The sequence below is a fragment of the Entelurus aequoreus genome, linkage group LG07 (genome assembly GCF_033978785.1).
Source record: "Entelurus aequoreus isolate RoL-2023_Sb linkage group LG07, RoL_Eaeq_v1.1, whole genome shotgun sequence".
Lineage (NCBI taxonomy): Eukaryota > Metazoa > Chordata > Actinopteri > Syngnathiformes > Syngnathidae > Entelurus > Entelurus aequoreus.
Genome location: NC_084737.1, coordinates 15004428 through 15028801, shown reverse-complemented (window position 1 = coordinate 15028801; position 24374 = coordinate 15004428). Strand labels below are relative to the sequence as shown.

Genomic DNA, 24374 nt, shown 5'->3' with positions numbered 1-24374 from the left:
TTTTCTTATAATAAAGCCGACAGTTGACTTGGGAATATTTAGGAGCAAGGACATTTCACGACTGGATTTGTTGTACAGGTGGCATCCTATGACAGTTCCACAAGGTTTATTAAAAAAAATTAAAAAAAATAAAATAATAATAAAAAAAAAACTAAAAAAAACCCTCTGCGAATGCGCATAGCATAGATCCAACGAATTGATGACTAAATTAATTGGCAACTATTTTAATAATCGATTTTAATCGATTAGTTGTTGCAGCCCTAAAACAGTCTTTATACACTTGTGGCCAAGTGGTTAGGACACCTGATTCTGATCATTTGGATGGGTGGCCAAATACTTTTGGCAATATAGTGGGTTAGTCGCACCGGACCATAAGGCACAGTTGTATATGTTGTGAAATGAGTAATTTACACATAAATATTTAATAAATGTTTATTTATATACCTCCACAGTGACGTTTTGGTGAATTTACTGTGGAATTTGTGAAACTGAAACAAAAGAAAAAGAATGCCATTGTAAGTTAATAATACTAACACAGACACTTGTAAATGTGTTAGCATATTAGCTGATGCGAACGACGCTGGCTTCATCACGTTACCATAGCATGTACAAATATGCACGATAGCACCGACAGATATCACACGTGGGACGCTTTGGTGAGTATGAATTGTTTGAGTTATATTGTAAAACTTACAAACGTTGCTTGAAGTGATGAATGAAGAATCCATACCGGTAGAAAAGCTACGGACAATTAGAAGACAGTACGGCCCTTCTACTTCCGGTTCAAAGCTTTGAAGGGGATCTGCACTTTTTGGGGGGAATTTTGCCTATCGTTCACAATCCTTATGAGAGACAAAAAGACAAAAAGTATTTTTTTCCCGCTTTCTAACATACAAAAATGGTCTCGTTCTAGGTGGCTAGCAATGCAGCTAATGCATTCAAAACCCGTCAACAATACTTCATTTACGTTCTGTAACCTGGCAAATTAACCAAGTGTGGCAACATTGTTATTGTAAGAGTGAACACAGAGGAACTCTTTTTCTATCGGTATTAGCCGTAAAAGCTAGCTACGGCAAGAGATAAGCTAGCTTGTACATCAGCACGTTTGTAATAAACAACACTGTGATACGACACCAATCTGTACTGAGTGGAAAACAAACAATCATATTACAGTATCTGTGAAGTATTATTTCATGTTTTGTTTGTACACAGTAGCCAGACAGTGTATGTACTGTAGTTGTAATAACACACATGACGCGCTGCGTCTGGTAACACACATTTGTTATCAGAAGTCAGACGTGCGCTGCTATGGAAACGGAAATAAATGCGCTGAAAAAATCAGTCCCGGAAATGATTAAAATGATCAAAATATGGTAAATATTGTACATATTACATACTGTTATGAAGGTGTATGTTACTACATTATTGCAGTGTGTATATTGTACATATTACATATTGTTATGAAGGTGTATGTTTCTACATTATTGCAGTGTGTATATTGTACATATTACATATTGTTATGAAGGTGCCTGTTACTACATTATATATATACTTGCAGTGTGTATATTGTACATATTACATATTGTTATGAAGGTGTCTGTTACTACATTATATATATACTTGCAGTGTGAATATCGTACATATTACATATTGTTATGAAGGTGTCTGTTATTACATTATATATATACTTGCAGTGTGTATATTGTACATATTACATATTGTTATGAAGGTGTTTGTTACTACATTATATATATATACTTGCAGTGCGTATATTGTACATATTACATATTGTTATGAAGGTGTCTGTTACTACATTATATATATTATATATATACTTGCAGTGTCAATATCGTTCATATTACATATTGTTATGAAGGTGTCTGTTACTACTTTGTACATATACTTGCAGTGTGTATATTGTAGATATTACATATTGTTTATATATATATATATATATATATATATATATATATATATATATATATATATATATATATATATATATATATATATATATATATATAATGTATATATGTATACTTGCAGTGTGTATATCGTACATATTACATATTGTTATGAAGGTGTTTGTTATTACATTATATATATACTTGCAGTGTGTATATTGTAGATATTACATATTGTTATGAAGGTGTCTGTTACTACTTTGTACATATACTTGCAGTGTGTATATTGTAGATATTACATATTGTTTATATATATATATATATATATATATATATATATATATATATATATATATATATATATATATATATATATATATATATATATATATATATATATATATATATATATATATATATATATATATATATATATTAGGGCTGCAACAACTAATCGATTAAAATCGATGATTAAAATCGATGATTAAAATCGATTATTAAAATAGTTGCCGATTAATTTAGTCATCGATTCGTTAGATCTATGCTATGCGCATGCGCAGAGGTTTTTTGTTTTTTTTAAATAAAAACTTTTTTTTTTTTTTTTTTTTTTTTTTTTCTAATAAACCTTTATTTATAAACTGCAACATTTACAAACAGCTGAGAAACAATCAAAATAAGTATGGTGCCAGTATGCTGTTTTTTTTCAATAAAATACTGGATAGGATAGAAATGTAGTTTGTCTCTTATCAGATTATTAATCGAAGTAATAATCGACAGATTAATCGATTATCAAATTAATCGTTAGTTGCAGCCCTTATATATATATATATATATATATATATATATATATATATATATATATATATATATATATATATATATATATATATATATATATATATATATATATATATATATATATATATATATATATATATATATATATGTATATATATATATATATATATATATATATATATATATATATATACACACACAGTATATATATACTTGCAGTATGTATATAAAACGTTGATGGAGGGTTTTAAAGTCGTTTTTTTTCCAAACGTGTGTTTTTGTCTCTCATAATGATTGTGAACGATAGGGAAACCTCTTAAAATAAGTGCAGTTCACCTTTAAACAACAGGAAAAAACACTTGTAGGCATTCACCCAGCTGCACCTGCAGTGAGCAAACTTGTTCAAAAGATGGCGCCATAGCACAAACAATAACACGCTATTTAAGTGTCTTCGCATGTGTTTAATAAAAACTATTTTCTTTATGGCTGTCAGCAAAAAAATATCCATAAATTATCCACATTGTTTAGCTTGGTTGGTAGAGTGGCCGTTCCAGCAACTTGAGGGTTCCAGGTTCAATCCCCGCTTCTGCCATCCTAGTTACTGGCGTTGTGTCCTTGGGCAAGACACTTTACCCACCTGCTCCCAGTGCCACCCACACTGGTTTAAATGTAACTTAGATATTGGGTTTCACTATGTAAAAGTGCTTTGAGTCACTAGAGAAAAGCCCTATATAAATATAATTCACTTCACTATAAGCCGCAGGGTACAAAGCGTAGGAAAAAAGTAGCGGCTTATAGTCCGGAATTTCCGGTACATATGTTTAAAGACAAATTGTAGTCTCAGCTTTGTGCTATAGATGACAAAGTGTACTATTATTAGTTATTTCAGGAGTATCCAAAGGGGGGCCAGGAGGCTATTTCAGGAAAGCAGCTCAGGTTTTGTTGGTTTCGGAAAAAAACAACAGTAATAGTGTAAGAAAAAGAGAAAAAAGTTGTAATGTAATGATTAAAAAGCTGGAATTTTGATAGAAATAACTAATAATAATACAATTTGTCACTTATAACACAAAGCTGGCCGTACGTTTTGATATATAATGTCTGTTTGTAGAATTTTTAAAAATATATCAAAAATATCCCCCGCATACTTACACTTTTCAAATTTTGTATAAAAATTTCTGCTTTTTTCTCAATACATAAATTTTTTGCTCTATTACATTTTTACCGTTTTTTGTTTTTAGCACACATGTTGCGGGACAACAAAACTCGAGCTGCGTGCCACAAATGGGCCCCGGGCCGCACTTTGGGCACCCCTGCTTTATACCGTCACAGACAGCTCTGACGCTACCCATTGGCAGATTATGATGGGACTGTCTGTGAATGGAGCTTGTCATCACAACTCCGTACTGTAGGTGGCGTACTCCGCTTCTTAACACACCTCACACGCAGCTGGTCTGCCGGAGAATAAGAAGACGTAGCAGGAGGAACGTTGCCAACTGAGCGGGTATAGTTCGCAAATATACTCAGACTCTTCTAGATTTTCTTATTAAAAAAACGTGACTCTTTTTTTCCCTCTTCTCACTGAGCGGTCAATGTGTGCTGCTGTGGGCACTGCATTTTGTTTGGGACTTAAAAAAAAAATTTGTAAAAAATTTAATACAAGTGTTGCTTTTCGTGTTTTTTAACTGACATTTTGACTGTTGTTGCATGGCCAATTATGCAAATCAGACGATGACATCGTCCACCCATCATTGCCTGGACACTTAAAAAATATGAAAAGAATTATGACGGCCACAGATTGACCCTGGAACATAGATCTGCTAGCCTAGATATAGTTTGTGGCGTACCCCAGGGGTCAATACTTAGACCAAAACTGTTGAGCGTACTGTATATAAATAATTGACATCTGTAAAAGACAGAAGGACATAAAGTTTATATTTTTTGCGAATGACAGGACTGCTTTCTGTTTAGAGAAGCTAGGGATAGATAGATAGATAGATAGATAGATAGATAGATAGATAGATAGATAGATAGATAGATAGATAGATAGATAGATAGATAGATAGATAGATAGATAGATAGATAGATAGATAGATAGATAGATAGATAGATAGATATCATGACAGAACATTTGGTATATAAATGATAATATAACTATTTCAAAACTGTTTACAAAGGCTCCTAATTTAACTGCTGACATATTGAGTAACATATTACGTAATATCCGGTTGTATTATTTTTCCAATTTTTTAAAATTAATTACTTGTTAAATTTACTGTTAATATCTGGTTACTTTCTGTTCCAACATGGTTCTAGCTACACTTCTGTAAAAAAAAAAATATAACAATCACTTATTTTTCGGTTGTTTGGATACTTTAAATACTGTAATTTTTGGGCTATATTACAAATTTGAGTATCGATCCAATACCAAGTAGATACAGGGTCAGTATGCTGATACATCCTAATCTAAATAACTAAAACCCTCGTGACTTACTTTGTGAGCATGTAAAGAATAAATAAAACGACAAAAGATTTTTTAAATTGTAAAAAATATCGATCTAACAACTGTGGTAACAACCTGATACTATACTACTTGGTATCGTTAGTGTACAGTAATTGTATCTATTTGCCGACTTTGTTTACATTCAAGAGCTCTCCCATCGTGTGTAGTATATCGCGATTAGCTATTCCTCGTCCTCCAGTGATAATGTTACTGGTTGAAAAGCGTAGTTTATTTGCTGCTATGGCAGCGAGGATTGCTGATTTAGGAGTGGCTTTGCACTGTGGAGGGACATTAGCCGCTAGCGAGGACGCTACATTACGTTGAGGACGCATTCGGTACATAGCTGTGTCATCAACATGCATTATCACGATATAACGATAATATTTAATAGGGTTGTTGTCTTTGGGCACCACACGATTCTATTCGATTCTTGGGGGTAACGATTCGATTCAGAATTGATTCTCGATTAAAAATTAATACTTTTTTAATAACATTGGGTGCCACTTCTATGATTACCTACATTCCTCCATAAAATAGAGAGACAGCTCTATTACAATGTTTATATTACTTAAAAGAAAACTGGTTTTGTTTAATAAAAATCTACCCAAAACTTATTGAGGACGGCGGAAAAGATCATCAGGACTCCTCTTCCTCCTATCCAGGAGATCGCAAAAAGCCGCTGCCTGACCAGGGCTCAGAAAATCTGCAGAGACTCCTCCTACCCCCACCAAGGACTGTCTTTACTGCTGGACTCTAGAAAGAGGTTCTGCAGCCTCCGTAGCAGAACCTCCAGGTTCTGTAACAGCTTCTTCCCTCAGGCCGTAAGACTCTTGAACGCATCATAATAATCCCCTCAATTCCCCCCCAAAAATGGATTAACTCGCTGGAATATAAAGACAATATAACATACATCCATAAACGTGGATGCATATGCAAAAGTGCAATATATTTATCTGTACAGTAATCTATTTATTTATATCTGCACCTAATAGATTTTTTATCCTGCACTACCATGAGCTAATGCAACGAAATGTCGTTCTTATCTGTACTATAAAGTTCAAATTTGAATGACAATAAAAAGAAAGTCTAAGTCTTATTATTTTACATTATAAATTAACAAATTAAAAAGGGTGGTTTGATAAAAACAGACTATCCTTGAACCCAAGCCAAACTAAAATAATGTTTGGTCGCAGAAAAGATACTCATACAAATATAGATACTCAGACAAATATATCATGTAAAAATAGACGATAAGACATTGGCAAGATGCATGAAAATACATTTTCATAGGGCTTAATACATTATAAAATGAGCAGGAAATGTCATATTAAATTGCTAAAATATTGAAATGTACAGATCTAGTACATTTTCAAACCACCAGAATAGTACACAAAGCAAACAACTTGCTACCAAATAATGTAATTTTAACAGTACAAACAGGGGTCCCAAAGGGATCAATTCCAGGTCCACTTTTTAAAAAAATTGTATGTGAACAATTTTTCCAAAAGTGTGTTGCAGTGCGAAATTCCAAATGTATGCAGATGGTGCTGTTGTCTTTGAGGGGGAAAATACAATCAGTCTGTTACTATGTAACCAACTACAAGTTCTGGTTAAAAACTGCACGGTCAGTTTGCTGTCTTTCAAGGACTATTCTAGTAGAGGAACTCTTTCTAAAAATCAAAGGTCAAGACATTGCACAGATTAAAGAGATCGGTATACTGGTCTAGTATTGGTTACACACCTAACATGCTAAAGTCATCTTAAAAAGCTTGAAAGTAGCAAAACCAAATTTCTGTAGTTTCAAGATCATCATTGAATGATTAATGCTGCAAATGTTTTATGCATGATATTCTCTCATCAGTCTGAGCTATTGTAAAATCTCCTTCTCCAATAGCCCCACCAACCAAAACCGTTAAGAATGATTTACAACAAAGCACTGAAGAGTCTTGATAGAAAACCTATTGGAAGACACCATTTGCCAAGTTCTGTCGAAGTTAAACATACTTATTTTTGAACATCTGATCAACTTGTGTCTTCTAAAACTATTATGTAAGTGTTTGAACAAGCCAGCCCCTCCTGTTTGTCAGCAAGCTTGTACAGTAACTCAGTTTTCATGAGTAATCCATTACAAAAGGTCTGACTAAGACCGAATCGTACTCATGCAGTGTTTTAAAAACACGACGAGACTGAGTCACCAACGCATGGGATTCTTTGCTTAGGCACTCGATTCCGCTGAAAACAAACTGGTTTGTCTTAGAAAAACATCTTTTGGACAGTTAGCCTTTTCTGTCCGTGGCCCTTATCAGTGTTCATTTTGTTGACTAAAAATGTCCGTTTAAATTATCGTCAAAGACCAATTTTCCGTGACTAAAATAGGACGATAACTAGGGATGATGTTCGAAAAACCGGTTCTCCCGATTGTTCGATAAGAAAAGAACCGATTCCATGGATTCGAATCCCTTTTTGAGAAAAGGTTCCCGTTATCGAAGCCACTATAGTAAAGAAAAAGATTTGGTTCTTTATTCGAATCCCTGGGAACGAATATCGTGACACAGGAAATGTCCTGTGGCATGTCACAGGAAATGACGTAGCTCAGTCATTCGGCGGCAGATACAGAAGCAGCAACAACAATGGACCGGAAAAAACGCTCCAAGGCATGGCTTCACTTTACTAAGAAATACGACGAGGAAACGGCTATCTGCAATTATTGCCAGGCTTCGCTTTCCTGTAAGGGGAGCAGTACAACAAACATGTTGAAACATGTTCAGGCCGTACATAACCTGAAGGTTAGAGAAACGTGTTGTGTCTTCGACACATGGAGAAGCAGCGACAGAGATGACGAAGCACGCCCCTCTTCCTCTGCTTCAACCTGCAGTCCCAGTGATAATGCCGGTAAGTAACTAACGTTAACTGTTGCAGGTGAATTTCCATATCTGCTCACTTGTAGCCTTTAGGCTAAAATAACGTTACCTCTTATGTCAACCAGGACTGCAGTAATGTTAGCTCGACTAACGTTACCTAAGCATAGTCAGTGGCTAACGGTAACGTTAGTCTTTTTGTATGTGTCTGATAACGTTAACGGTATCTTGTAGCCTACACCACTCCAGAGTTAGCAGGTCTGTCTAATAAACTAGTGCTTGCAAGATGTGAATTAAGTGTGTGAATGTGTGTGTGTGAATGGGTGAATGTGGAAATAGTGTCAAAGCACTTTGAGTTCCTTAAAAAGGTAGAAAAGCGCTATACAAGTACAACCCATTTACCATTTTAAGATAATGTTAACGTTATCCTATTTTAGATGATGACAGCCAGAGTGACCAGGGCAGTGTTTGCTCTGTAGAACAGAGCGTTAACCCATTTACCCTAGCGAGGTATAACGCAGAGCGCAGAGAGTAACAACAATACACGCAAGCTAACGAGAATGATGGTGAAAAATCTCCTCCCCTTCAACTTGGTGAACACAGACGAATACAAGTAGGTTAAGAATTGTATTTTGCTGACATGTAATGGAGCAAAAAGTAAAGAACACCATAACTCTGAGATTTGTTTCAAATGTAAAGTGCTGTACAATACAAATGAATGCAGGATTTTCCCTGCATGTATTTTTCTTAGGTAGCCCAATTAAAGAGGCATTAACAGTCAATAACGATGGACGATTTTGACCTTCCTTTTTTTCCAATAACACCTGGTCCCAGTCCACAAAAACATTTCAACATCTCACCCAAGTTAATTGGGCATACATGCACGCACCCGCCCCTCCCCCAATCAACGCCTTCACCACTGCTTAATTCCTCCGGGGTTGTGGATGGCTAGTAGCGCTATATAGCGGCAGCCGGCCTCCAGGACCCCAAATCCCCCCCTCTGTTGCGAGTTGTTGAGATTACATGTATCATGTTTATGTGTGCCATGCTATGTGAGGTTTTTTCCTCGGACTCAGCCTGGACCCCTCCCGAGGGTCCAGCCTTAGACTGATATTTAGTTATTTTTTATTTTATTTATTTTTTTACTCTTCCCCCTTTCCCAATGTCACCTTTTTCCCACCTTTTTTAAGGAGCGCCGTAAGTGGCTGATCCGTTGGCGGTCCCGTCTTGTCCCCTTGTAACGTATGTCTGCTCTTAGTGGGACTGTGCCGAAAATGAAATTTCAGTTCTTATGTGTCTTGTACATGTTAAAGAATGGACAACAATAAAGCATCTTGAATCTTGATATTTATTTATTTTATTACATTTTTTGGGGGGGGATAAGAACAGTCAATATTTATTTATTTATTTTACTTGATTTTTTTCCTAAAAAAATAAAAGTGAGCTTTTGTCAAACCAAGTATTGTGTGTTTTTTCCCACATACGACAACCTATCTGGATTCGATAAGAGAATCGGTAACGAATCGGTTCGATAAGAGGATCCGATAATGGCATCGAAATCGATAATTTCTTAACAAACATCATCCCTAACGATAACCAATCAAAACCAAATGCACGTTGAGTAAAACAATGACGAAGTTAATTGACGATTTAGTCAACGAATAAAAACGAGATAAAATCTAATCATGTTCAATTTTCCCTGCAGGCGGGTGAGACCAGTTAGGAATCTATCCAATCACAGTTGCATGTGGGAGGGTAAATCACAGAGATGATCCAATCAGAACTACTGTCTTTGTAAGGCATGGTCTTGATTTTTCACTGGGAAACAAAACTGTATTGTAACACACCTCAAAACAATATGTCTTCTACACCTGGAAGAAAGAAGAGACATATGGTATGGACGCTCTTCACCTTTGCCGCGGTAGACAACAAAACATGTTTGTAAACCCAGTGGTTCCATTTTCTCCGGTAAAAATACGTCTGCAGGCTAATCATTAGGACATCTACGCAACAGTAAATAGGCCGAAGATAACATTTCCAAATTACTCATACTGTACTGAATTACTGTTATAATTAAAGACAGTTAAGCAGGAGCAAGACAGCTTACTCTACCACCGCTTTTGTTGTACGCCATGGGTGAACTTGTCTGCCAATTTAACAAGCAAGATACCCGTACATTGCACTTGAATCGATGTCCTCGGCACATAGTTCAGTTAATTGTACAACTTGACAACCCAAAAGGCCGGATTTGTCCTTTTTCAAGCTAAGAAAGACAGGGTTGCTGTATTTAAAGTTAAAGTTAAAGTATCAATGATTGTCACACACACACTAGGTGTAGTGAAATTTGTCCTCTGCATTTGACCCATTCCCTTGTTCACCCCCTGGGAGGTGAGGGGAGCAGTAAGCACCAGCGGTGGCCGCGCCCGGGAATCATTTTGGTGATTTAACCCCCAATTCCAACCCTTAATGCTGAGTGCCAAGCAGGGAGGTAATGGGTCCCATTTTTATAGTCGTTGGTATGACTCGGCCGGGGTTTGAACTCACAACCTACCCATCTCAGGGCGGACACTCTAAGCGGTAGGCCAAACGGGACAGTGGCCAAGACACCAATTGTGTACCCCCAGTGTAGTTACACACAATGTAGAATAATACTAGCTTGTTTCTTCATATGACCATTTAAAGGCCTACTGAAACCCACTACTACCGACCACGCAGTCTGATAGTTTATATATCAATGACGAAATCTTAACATTGCAACACATGCCAATACGGCAGGGTTAATTTATAAAGTGCAATTTTAAATTTCCCGGGAAATATCCGGCTGAAACGTCTCGGTATGATGACGTATGCGCGTGACGTAGTCAGTTAAACGGAAGTATTGGTACCCCGTAGAATCCTATACAAAAAGCTCTGTTTTCATTTCATAATTCCACAGTATTCTGGACATCTGTGATGGTGAATCTTTTGCAATTTGTTTAATGAACAATGAAGGCTGCAAAGAAGAAAGTTGTAGGTGGGATCGGTGTATTAGCAGCGGCGGCGGACTACAGCAACACAACCGGAGGACTTTGTTGGAGAGCAGACGCGCTAGCCGGTGACCTCACCTTGACTTCCTACGTCTCCTGATCGGGTGAAGTCCTTCGTCGCACCGTCGATCGCTGGAACGCAGGTGAGCACGGGTGTTGATGAGCAGATAAAGGCTGGCTGGCGTAGGTGGAGAGCTAATGTTTTTAGCATAGCTCTGTGAGGTCCGGTTGCTAAGTTAGCTTCGTTGGCGTCGTTAGCAACAGCATTGTTAACCTTCGCCAGCCTGGAAAGCATTAACCATGTAGTTACATGTCCATGGTTTAATAGTATTGTTGATTTTCTGTCTATCCTTCCAGTCAGGGGTTTATTTCTTTTGTTTCTATCTGCATTTAAGCCCGATGCTATCACGTTAGTTCCGTAGGTAAAGTGTTTCGCCGATGTATTGTCGTGGAGATAAAAGTCACTGTGAATGTCCATTTCGTGTTCTCGACTCTCATTTTCAAGAGGATATAGTATCCGAGGTGGTTTAAAATACAAATCTGTGATCCACAATAGAAAAAGGAGAGAGTGTGGAATCCAATGAGCCAGCTTGTACCTAAGTTACGGTCAGAGCGAAAAAAGATGCGTCCTGCACTGCACTCTAGTCCTTCACTCTCACGTTCCTCATCCACAAATCGTTCATCCTGGCTCAAATTAATGGGGTAATTGTCGCTTTCTGGGTCCGAATCGCTCTCGCTGCATTGAAAACAATGGGGAAATGTGAGGAGCCTTTCAATCTTTGACGTCACGCTACTTCCGGTACAGGTAAGGCTTTTTTTTAACAGCGACCAAAAGTTGCGAACTTTATCTTCGATGGCAATATCGCGAAATGATCAAGTATGACACATAGAATGGATCTGCTATACCCGTTTAAATAAAAAAAATTCATTTCAGTAGGCCTTTAAATGCTAATCACTATCATTACAAACACTATAAAACTTTTACAAATTAGAACAGGAGGAGATAACCATATTTAAACCCTCAAATAAAAACAACATGTCTCTTAAGAACAATATTTATTGTTTCTTCTGCAAAAAAAGTATATTGTGGGTCCAAAGATTTCATTGTGCGTATAAGTATTTCTTCACATTCAACAATGCCGTGATGATAATGATAACCGTGATAATTCTGGTCACATTATGAGTGTTATGAATTTTGCTAAACCTTACATCCCTATGATATACAAATTCAATTAATGTTGTACTACTTTATTTCACATTTTAATTTGACTATCAAAAGTGTTTAACTGGTACATGTTTAGGGACAAGCGGTATAAATTGGATGGATGGATGTTTAACACAAGAAAGTGAACAAACTATTAGCTTTAACCTAATGACATTGGATTAAGTAAGTTCTGCTTTTCACTTACTCTTTTTCGGAGTTAAACTGTGTAACTAAGCATGTGATTAAACTTTGGTATATTACATAACATTTTGTTTTGAGGTAAACTGGTCCCAAATAGGAGCGGGTACTGAACCCAGTACGTTTTTTTGGCACCGACCAAAAATGTACATGGCGATATCAACACCTCCAGAATTTGTTAATAAAAACTACAACTACGATGCAGGTTACAATCAAACAGCTGGTGAAGTACAATACTTACAGTATTAACACTTTCTGGGGGCGCATCAAAAAACAAAACATCATTAACTATACACTACTGCCATCTAACATCTTGAACTTGCAGTTGTGACTTAATGTCATACTTGCAAATGAGACGGCAAAATGTGGTAATAAGACAACTAGACAGCAGTTATCATAGTTAGCTCATTTTTAAATGTTGCAATAAAAAAATAGATTTTATTATCAAAACAAGTAATATTTATTAACACACACAAAAGTACAAAAAAAATAGTACCATTGCGTACGGGTGTCGATTCCCTGGTACCATATCTGTTCAAATGTGAACGGTACCCATCCCTAGTCCTGTAGGTACTGTGTTAAATTCTCCTGGATTAATTCAGTATTAAAAGGATGTATTTGCATAACCTACACCAGTGTTTTTCAACGACTGTGCCGCGGCAAACTAGTGTGCCGTGAGATACAGTCTGGTGTGCCGTGGGAGATGATGTAATTTCACCTATTTGGATAAAAAATATTCTTTGCAAACCAATAATTGTAATCCGCAAATGTGCCGTGGCTGAGTGTCGGTGCTGTCTCGAGCTCGGCAGAGTAACCATGTAATACACGACGACAGCGGGAGGCATTGTGCAGGTAAAACGGTATCTAATGCTTAAACCAAAAATCAACAAAAGGTGAGTGCCGCTAAGAAAAGGCATTGAAGCTTAGGGAATCAAAACTAAAACTGAACTGGCTGCAAAGTCAACAAAAACAGAATGCTGGACGACAGCAAAGACTTACAGCGTTTGGAGCAAACGGCGTCCACTAAGTACATCCGAACATGACATGACAATCAACAATGTCCACACAAAGAAGGACAGTGACAACTTAAATAGTCTTGATTGGTAAAACAAAGCGGGTGCGGGGAATAGCGCTTAAGGAAGACATGAAACTGCTACAGAAAAATACCAACAAAAGAGGAAATGTCATTAAAATAGCAGCGCAAGACAAGAACTAAAACACTACACAGAGGAAGACACCAAAAAAACTCCAAATAAGTCACGGTGTGATGTGACAGGTCGTGACAGTACTTAGAGACAAGAGCTATATTGATGCATGCTTGGTTATGGTTTGAATTCATATCCAACACTGTGAGGATGACTTTTTCTTGTCAATATCAGCTGATGAGTTTCATTTTTTAATGTTTTCTGCTGGCGGTGTTCCTCCGGATGTCTTCAATGAAAAACATGGGCCTTGGCTCAGAAAAGGTTGATGAACACTGACCTACACAACCCACCACTTCCCCGCAGTACATCAGCAAGCCCGTGTTTAAGACTTCTTAACCAAACCATTAATATTTTCATTATTTGTTAATATTATAGGAAACATTGTTACTTCAATCCAAATAAAGGAAAATATGACTCGTTCACATTAGTTATTCCATTTAGACAATTATCAAATAGGACAAAAACGTGCAACAATGCAATGCAAATGCACCATGAAACACATTTCACAATAAAGTTCCACTTTGCATGTTTCACATCTATCACGTGACCACACCGACTTCCTGTCCGTTTAACAAACAAAGTTATTTCACCAAGGCGTTGTTTCCATAGACATCTTATAAGTAGACGCAGCATTGGCTACTGTGACGCGAGAAATTCAGCCGCCATCTTGAAGTGGTGACGAGGAGCCGGCAAGCAGCCTAAACTGACAGTTGACAGGTAGAAAACAAAGATGCCGGGCTGTTGTTCAGAGTTTTCCTGCTCAAATGAGCGCACTGTTGAAAATAGGAATCGGGGGATTACTTTTCACAAGTAAGATTTAACATTAACGTTCTATTGGTTGTATTTTGTGAAAAGAATAATACCACAGAGTTGATAAATGATAAATGGGTTATACTTGTATAGCGCTTTTCTACCTTCAAGGTACTCAAAGCGCTTTGACAGTATTTACACATTCATCCATTCACACACTGATGGCGGGAGCTGCCATGCAAGGCGCTAACCAGCAGCCATCAGGAGCAAGGGTGAAGTGTCTTGCCCAAGGAGTTGAGAAGTTGAGAGTTAAATAAATGATAAATGGGTTATACTTGTATAGCGCTTTTCTACCTTCAAGGTACTCATAGCGCTTTGACAGTATTTCCACATTCACCCATTCACACACACATTCACACACTGATGGCGGGAGCTGCCATGCAAGGCGCTAACCAGCAGCCATCAGGAGCAAGGGTGAAGTGTCTTGCCCAAGGACACAACGGACGTGACTAGGATGGTAGAAGGTGGGGATTGAACCCCAGTAACCAGCAACCCTCCGATTGCTGGCACGGCCACTCTACCAACTTCGCCACGCCGCCCCAGAATATTCTATGACTGTTAAGCAAACTATGAATAGTAAAACACGCCAAAACATGTGTCCTTTATCATAGCTACACATATGACAAAAAAGCGCGTGAAAATCAGTGGTATTCAGTGAGGTAAAATGAATTAAATGCGCTGACAGTTCATTGCTCCTGCCAAATGAATTGCACAGAGTGGAGCGGATCACCACTCCAAGATGGCGGCCCCGCGTCTCGTCAGCGCCAGTAGGCTGTAGCGCTCCATGCTGCGTACCCTTATAAGATGTCTATGGTTGTTTCTATCCAATACGTAATTTATGTGCCTTCTTGAACGAGTGCGCCGGTTACCATGGCAACTGCACCTGTCAATCAAAGTTAAAGTTGCGGTTTGAACCCGCCCAGTTTGCGCGACATTTGATTGAAATTCCCCAACAAGTCACTTCCTGTGTGGACTAGCTAGCAACATGCTAAATTAGCCATGACAATACCGCCATTTGTTGTTTAGGATTGTGTTGTTAGCCGCTTTATATGTGTCTTTGAGGGGATTGTACACGCCTAAAAAGGGGTGGGATAAGTCACTCTAACAAGTAAAAGAAAAACTAAGACTGTGGACGACAGGAATGAGGAAACAACCAAACGAGACGCCACTTTGACGGCGCAAAGTGAAAGTAAAAAACACAAAGTGACAACAGGTTCTCACCTGAGCCCAAAGTTCGGCTGGGTTCTTGATTCGAAGAAACAAGTTGGCGGTTCTCTTCCCTGCCTTCCTTCCTGTACCTGACTGTCACCTACTGGCTCCGCCCACTAGCAGGGTTGCCAGACGCTAACAAACGTCCTAGCAGCAACGCCGCATTATCTTCACCAGGGGTCGGCAACCCAAAATGTTGAAAGAGCCATATTGGACCAAAAATACAAAAAAATAATCTGTCTGGAGCCGCAAAAAATTAAAAGCCTTATATAAGTGTTATAATGAAGGCAACACATGATGTAAGTGTCTATATTAGCTATATCAGCCTACTATCAAAGGCTGACGCAAATCTTCGTTTTTAATTTTTATTCCACACATTTTTGCAACTTTGGAAATCCTTAGCAAAATCAGAATCAGAATCAGAATCAGAATCAGAATAGTTTTATTGCCATTGTTTGAGAACTGGAGGCTTCTCACAGGATGAGATACATTCTGGAAATTACTGGCTCAGAATGGCCAAAGGTATAGATGTGTGTCCCAGTTTAAGGAAACGACAGGCTGTCTTCTAATGGATTCATTACAATCTTTGCAAGCTGGGTAACGTTTGCTGTGGTCTGGAACAACATGGCGCACAAAGAACTATGAGAAATGCAGCCAATATTACATACAGATAATGTGTCATGAGACATGCAAATATAAATGAAATACAAAGAGGACATAAGTAAAGGAAATTAAAAATATACCTACAAACGAGGCATAATGATGCAATATGTACATACAGCTAGCCTAAATAGCATGTTAGCATCGATTAGCTTGTTGTCATGCACTGACCAAATATGCCTGATAAGCACTCCAGCATATCAATAAAATCAACAAAGCTCACCTTTTTGCATTCACGCACAGCATAAAATGTTTGGTGGACAAAATGAGACAAAGAAGGAGTGGCATAAAACACGTCATTCTGTGGCAGCGTCAGAGAAAGTTGTACATGTAAACAAACTACGATGAGTTCAAGGATCGCTGAAATTAGTAAGACAAAACGTGCTTGCCAAATACTCTCATCAGAGAATCATGTTTAATATAAAGACTGGGATTTCTAACAATTAGGGAGGTTTGTGTCATGTTTGTCCTCCTACAGAAAATATACTAAAACTACAAATATTTTTCCATTTTCACACATCTCTGAAAGAGGTCCAGGGAGCCACTAGGGTGGCGCTAAAGAGCCGCATGCGGCTCTAGAGCCGCGGGTTGCTGACCCCCGATCTACACCATTGTTTTTCAACCACTGTGCCGCGGCGCACACGTGAGATATTGTCTGGTGTGCCGTGGGAAATTATGCAACTTCACCTAATTGGTCCCAAAAATATTTTTTTCAAATCAATAATTATAATCTGCAAATAATGTGCCGTTGCGTAGTGTCTGTGCTGTGTAGAGCTCAGCAGGGTAACCACGTAATACTCCATGTCTGTAGGTGGCAGCAGGTAGTTCATTGCTTTGTAAAAGTCGGAATGTGTCGGGTGAGCCGAGGATGGTTTGTTGTGATCACAATATGCAGGTAAAAACGTGTATAATGCTTAAACCAAAAAATGAACAGAAGGAAAAGGCAATGAAGCATAGGAATGGCTATGCAAAGCACAAGTCAAACTGAACTGGCTACAAAGTTAACAGAAACAGAATGCTGGACGACAGCAAAAACTTACGGCGTCCACAAAGTACATCTGTACATGACATGACAATCAACAATGTCCACACAAAGAAGGATAGCAACAACGTAAATAGCCTTGCTTGCTAACACAAAGCAGGTGCGGGGGAATGGCGCTCAAAGGAAGGCATGAAACTGCTACAGGAAAACACAGACAAAACAGGAAGGGCCACCAAAATAACAGCGCAAGACAAAAACTAAAGCACTACACACAGGAAAACACCAACAAACTCAAAATAAGGCACGACGACCTGGTGGAGTTTCATTTTTTTAACGTTTTCTGCTGGTGCTGTGCCTCTGGAATTTTTTATGAAAAAAAACGTGCCTTGCCTCAAAAAAGGTTGACAAACACTGATCTACACCTTTTATGAGCCAAGGCACATTTTTTTCATTGAAAAAAATCCTGAGGCACACCACCAGCAGAAATCATAAAAAAAAAAACGAAACTCAGTAGCCGATATTGACAATAAAAAGTCGTTCTCGCAATTGTTGGATATGAATTCAACCTCACTGTAGCTCTTGTCTCAAAGTAGGTGTACTGTCACCACCTGTCACATCACGCCGTGAGTTTTTTGGTGTTTTCCTGTGTGTAGTGTTTTAGTTCTTGTCTTGCGCTCCTATTTTGGTGGCTTTTTCTCTTTTTTTGGTATTTTCCTGTAGCAGTTTCATGTCTTCCTTTGAGCGATATTTCCCGCATGTACTTTGTGGGGACATTGTTGTTTGTCATGTCATGTTCGGATGTACATTGTGGACGCCGTCTTCATTCCACAGCAAGTCTTTGCTGTTGTCCAGCATTCTGTTTTTGTTTACTTTGCAGCCAGTTCAGTTTTAGTTTCGTTCTGCATAGCCTTCCCTAAGCTTCAAAGTCTTTTCTTGAATTGAATTGATTAACGTGGACAAGTTGAAAAACCTATTCCGGTGTTACCATTTAGTGGTCAGTTGTACGGAATATGTACTGTACTGTGCAATCTACTTGTTGGAGCCAAAATTCCTTATTTGTTGATATTGTTTTTATTTTATTTTCTCTAAATTGATTGTTGGGTTCAGCATGTTTAATTTCCTTTTCGGCAGATTGCTCCGCCCACTTCCTGTTAAGAACCATCATTTGAAAGGTCACCCACTAGAGAATGAAGAGTGCTTGAAACTCCGCATGTCAACATCTCCGGGCAGTGCCACACCCAACAAAATGCCCAATCAACCATTTCCACATCAACACCGTATGAAACAAATAGTCAACAACAGAAGGAGATAACGTCCGCAGTAACCTACCACATAGCGAAGGACATACACTACCGTATTTTTCGGAGTATAAGTCGCTCTGGAGTATAAGTCGCACCGGCCGAAAATGCATAATAAAGAAGGAAACAAACATATATAAGTCGCACTGGAGTATAAGTCGCATTTTTGGGGGAAATTTATTTGATAAAATCCAACACCAAGAATAGACATTTGAAAGGCAATTTAAAATAAATAAAGAATAGTGAACAACAGGCTGAATAAGTGTACGTTATATGAGGCATAAATAACCAACTGGTATGTTAACGTAACATATTATGGTAAGAGTCATTCAAATAACTATAACATATAGAACATGCTATACGTTTACCAAACAATCTGTCACTCCTAATCGCTAAATCCCATGAAATCTTATACGTCTAGTCTCTTACGTGAATGTGTTCAGGATCAAACTTTTAATAAAGTTACAGGTAGGCGTACATAACATATTGCTTTCTAATAAATGTTGTGGTAGTTCAGTTTGTTCATATGTGAGAGACTCTCAAATCGTGAATTGGATTGTCCCGGATCAAAAGCATCTTAAAAATTCTAATCACTACTTTATGAATGAAAGAAGGGTTATGAATATGAACAAAGATTCAAATTACTACTTTATGAAACAGACAATGGTTTGGCTTAGCATTTAAGGATGTGCATGAAGGTACTGTATGTGACTAAGAAAAAATAAAACAAAAAAAGGTTAGCATTTAGGGATGTGCATAAATATGAGTGAATAAGAAAAAAAGTTAGGGTTAGGGTTAAAGATTTTATTTGTGTTAGTATAAAAATAAAACATTTTTGAAAGAAAAACATGCAGGGACTGAAAAATAATACAAACAAAAATGTTAGGTTTAAGAAAGTGTACAACGATGACAACATTCAAAACTAATAGGTTGGAAAAAATATTTCCAACTTATGAAGAAAAAAATGTTAGCCACTAAGAAAGTTTACAGAGATGTGGTACTCAAAAACAGTCTGGTTAAAAAAAAAAAAAAACATTTCCAACTTATGAAGGGGTTAAGAATTATGCACCACATTGATAAACAGTCAAAAAAAAGTTAGCGTTTAAGAAATGTGCTTAAGAGTCAGTGAATAAGAAACAAAGTTAGGCTTACGCAGTAGTTATTTTATCTATTATTATATTATATTATCGATGACATGACTATCGTATTTTTATGCTAGTAAAATGATATGTATGCAGCTTTAAAGAACAACATTGGTTGTGTAGTTGTTTAAAACTTCAAAGTGTAAAAATTAAGATAAACCATTAAAATGATATTTTAGTCTATAAAAGAACATACCTTAGTTACAATGTACAATCATTTTGTAAATGAATATCCAAATAACATCTAGTTGTTCAAATATTTATAGTATGACATCTGTTTTAATATATAATGTAGAAAAAAAAAAAACTAATTGGGAAAAAAATCATATTTGTGTCATATGTAATATTATTTACAGTATTGTTAAAACTAGTGTTGAAAAAATATGACATATTCTATGTAAAATGTAGGTGTTTAAAAGCAAAGAAAAGCTTATCTCTACAGTAACTTATTTCCTTGTTTATTACTTTTTAAAATAGATACTGTAGATAGTTTTGTAGTAGTTAAAATAGGTACAAAGAGGAACTTTTACTTTCATGAATGGGTGTGCAATCACCCTAAAATTATGAATGTATTCAATAGTGAAATGTTGGAAACATACAGCTCTTAGGCATATGATTGATTGATTGAGACTTTTATTAGTAGGTTGCACAGTGAAGTACATATTCCGCACAATTGACCACTAAATGGTAACACCCGAATACGTTTTTCAACTTGTTTAAGTCGGGGTCCACTTAAATTGATTCATGATACAGATATATACTATCAGATATATAATATCATCATAATACAGTCATCACACAAGATAATCACATTGAATTATTTACAATCCGGGGTGGGGGTTAGGTTTGGTTGTTATCATCAGTCATCAACAATTTAGAACAGAGAAATGGATATTGGAACAGTGTAGGTCTGACTTGGTAGGATATGGACAGCAAGTAGGGGAGAGAGAGCGAGAGAGAGAGCGAGAGAGAGACAGAGAGAGAGAGAGAGAGAAAGAGAGAGAGAGAGAGAGAGAGAGAGAGAGAGAGAGAGAGAGAGAATCTGCATTTGATTGTTTACATTTGATTGTTTACATTTGATTATTAACAATCCGGGGAGGGTGTTAGTTTAGGGTTGTAGCTGCCTGGAGGTGAACTTGTATTGCGGTTTTGAAGGAGGATAGAGATGCCCTTTCTTTTATACCTGCAGGGAGCGCATTCCACATTGATGTGGCATAGAAAGAGAATGAGTTAAGACCTTTGTTAGATCGGAATCTGGGTTTAACGTGGTTAGTGGAGCACCCCCTGGTGTTGTGGTTATGGCGGTCATTTACGTTAAGGAAGTAGTTTGACATGTACTTCGGTATCAGGGAGGTGTAGCTGATTTTATAGACTAGGCTCAGTGCAAGTTGTTTTACTCTGTCCTCCACCCTGAGCCAGCCCACTTTGGAGAAGTGGGTAGGAGTGAGGTGGGATCTGGGGTGGAGGTCTAGAAGTAACCTGACTAGCTTGTTCTGAGATGTTTGGAGTTTAGATTTGAGGGTTTTGGAGGTGCTAGGGTACCAGGAGGTGCATGCGTAATCGAAAAAGGGTTGAACGAGAGTTCCCGCCAGAATCCTCATGGTGCTTTTGTTGACCAGAGAGGAGATTCTATAGAGAAATCTCGTTCGTTGGTTGACCTTTTTGATTACCTTGGTTGCCATTTTATCACAGGAAAGATTAGCCTCTAGAATGGAACCTAGGTAGGTGACCTCATCTTTCCTGGTGATAACAATGTCACCCACTTTTATGGTGAAGTTACTGACTTTCTTAAGGTTGATGTGGGACCCAAACAGGATGGATTCTGTTTTACCCAAGTGGATGGATAGCTTGTTGTCAGCGAGCCAGGTGCAAGTTCTACAGAGTTCAGCACTGAGGATTTTCTCCACCTGTGACTTGTCCCTGTCTGATACCAGCAGGGCCGAGTCATCCGCAAACAAGAACCTTGGGGGACTCCACAGCTTACTATAGCATATTGATACCAAATAATAATAATAATAATACAAACTTAAAAATTGTAAAATACTAGAAATATGAAAACATCTTAAACTATCCAAGTTTGTAATATTGTTGTTCTAGGAAAACATTCAATCCATGAAGGTACTGAGAATAGTGAGTATGGTATATACCAGACCTAGGCATTGTACGGCCCGCGTGCCGCATCCGGCCCTTTGCGCATCCCTGTCCGGCCCGCGTGAGGCCAATCAAAAATTTCAAAATAAATTTCAAAAAGTATCTATGTCGAGTGTGCAATACAACGGTGCTGCTTTTGTTTTGAAAAGCGTTATTTGTATTACTTCCGTGTGGACGTATGCGCGTGTGCGATTGTGAGTGAATTGAACGGCGCAATAACAAATTACAAAATAAAGTTTAAAAAACATCTATGTCGTGCGCGCAATACAACTGTGCTGCTTTTATTTTGAAATGTGTTATTTATGCCATATGTCCGGGGGGAACCTGTGAGTGCAGGTGCACAGCGACAAGTGATGAGATGCTAAAAAAAGAAAAGTTGGATGACGAATGGCGTGTTTTGGACTGGCAAGTATTTCTTTACATAAATTAATGGTAAAGCCGTGTGCTTAATTTGTGGTACACAGGTTGCTGTGTTTAAAGAATATCATTTTAATCGCCACTACACGACGAAGCACGAGGGAAAATATGGGAATGTGTCTGATGAAGCGCGCGCGAGGGAGGCCGATGCGTTGATGGTAAAACTGCAAACCCAACAAGGACTTTGTGCCATATTTCACACCCCCAGAGATGCAGCCGTCAGGACAAGTTTCGTCATTTCTCACAAAAGCGCCAGAAAAAGTAAGGCGTTTTCTGACGGAGAGTTTATTAAGGAGTGCTTATTGGACTCTGTTGCGCTGATATGCCCGGAGACATGGACTGTTTTTCGCTAACTTTGGATGAGAACTCTGATGTACGTGACACCTCCAGCTGCTCTTCTTCTTACGTGGGATAACTGCAGACTTTCAAATCACGGAGTAGCTGGCAGCCATGCAGTCAATTAAAGAGACAACCACAGGTAATGACTTGTTCACATAGGTAAATGCGTGTTTGGACATGTTAGGACTGAAATGGGACAAGCTGGCAGGTGTGACAATCCAATCCAATCCACTTTATTTATATAGCACATTTAAACAACAAAATGTTTCCAAAGTGCTGCACAACAATATTAAAAACAATATTCAAATATTATCCTTAGCTCCACCAATGACTGAATAAAAAGAAAAAACAATTACATATAAAACCAATATAAAAAACAATATAAAATAAATATGATTAAAAACTATTTTTAACAACAGATGGTTGTCCAAATCTGATGGGGAAAAATGTTGGACAATGCAGGATAAAGTGACCATCAAAAGCAATCTGCTTTTGTATAAAGTTAAGTGAGGTTCAATTAAATTATTATTATTATTATTAATTATTATTATTATTATTATCATCATTATTATTTATCTTACGGTATATCAAAAATAATATTGAGCAAAATTTAATTGAAATATTGTCGTGTGGCCCTCCAGCAGTGCTCGGGTTGCTTATGCGGCCCCCGGTGAAAATTAATTGCCCACCCCTGGTGTATACATATGGTTTTTACATGCACATTAAGTTAAAGTTAAGTTAAAGTACCAATGATTGTCACACACACACTAGGTGTGGTGAAATTTGTCCTCTGCATTTCACCCCTTGGGAATCATTTTTGGTGATTTAACCCCCAATTCCAACCCTTAATGCTGAGTGCCAAGCAGGGAGGTAATGGGTCCCATTTTTATAGTCTTTGGTATGACTCGGCCGGGGTTTGAACCATACTTGCCAACCCTCCCGTTTTTACCGGGAGACTCCCAGTATTCAGCGCCTCTCCCGATAACCTCCCGGCAGAAATGTTCTCCCGACAAACTCCCGGTATTCAGCCGGAGCTGGAGGCCACGCCCCCTCCAGCTCAATACGGACCTGAGTGGGGACAGCCTGTTCTCACGTCCGCTTTCCCACAATATAAACAGCTTGCCTTCCCAATGACGTCATAACTGTAGAATGATCGAGGGCGAGTTCTTGGTTTCTTATGTGGATTTATTGTTAGGGAGTTTCTTTAACGTCCTCCCAGCGCGGTAACAACACACAACAACAGCAGTCACGTTTAGTCTACCGTAAAGCAGTTCGTCTGCCGTACATAGCAATGTTGTGACACTCTTAAACAGGACAATACTGCCATCTACTGGATAGCCTCCAGAACACTGAAATTCAAGTATTTCTTTTATTTATATGTATAATAAAATATATATATATATATATATATATATATATATATATATATATATATATATATATATATATATATATATATATATATATATATATATATATATATATATATATATATATATATATATATATAGCTAGAATTCACTGAAAGTCAAGTATTTCATACATATATATATATATATATATATATATATATATATATATATATATATATATACATATGAAATACTTGAGTTGGTGAATTCTAGCTTAAATATATTCCCCTCTTAACCACGCCCCCAACAACGACCCCCCCA

General features: G+C 37.6%; 1 protein-coding gene across 3 annotated transcripts in view; it reads right to left on the bottom strand.

Annotated features, from left to right (window-relative positions):
• Positions 1 to 15876, bottom strand: part of LOC133653421 (deoxyribonuclease-1-like) — a 51392-nt gene extending 35516 nt beyond the window's left edge. For all 3 annotated transcript variants that reach the window (XM_062052653.1, XM_062052654.1, XM_062052656.1), the window contains exon 1: positions 15725 to 15876. The gene's annotated coding sequence lies outside the window, so the exon portion shown is untranslated. The remainder of the gene's footprint in view (positions 1 to 15724) is intronic.
• Positions 15877 to 24374: the final 8498 nt, after the last annotated feature.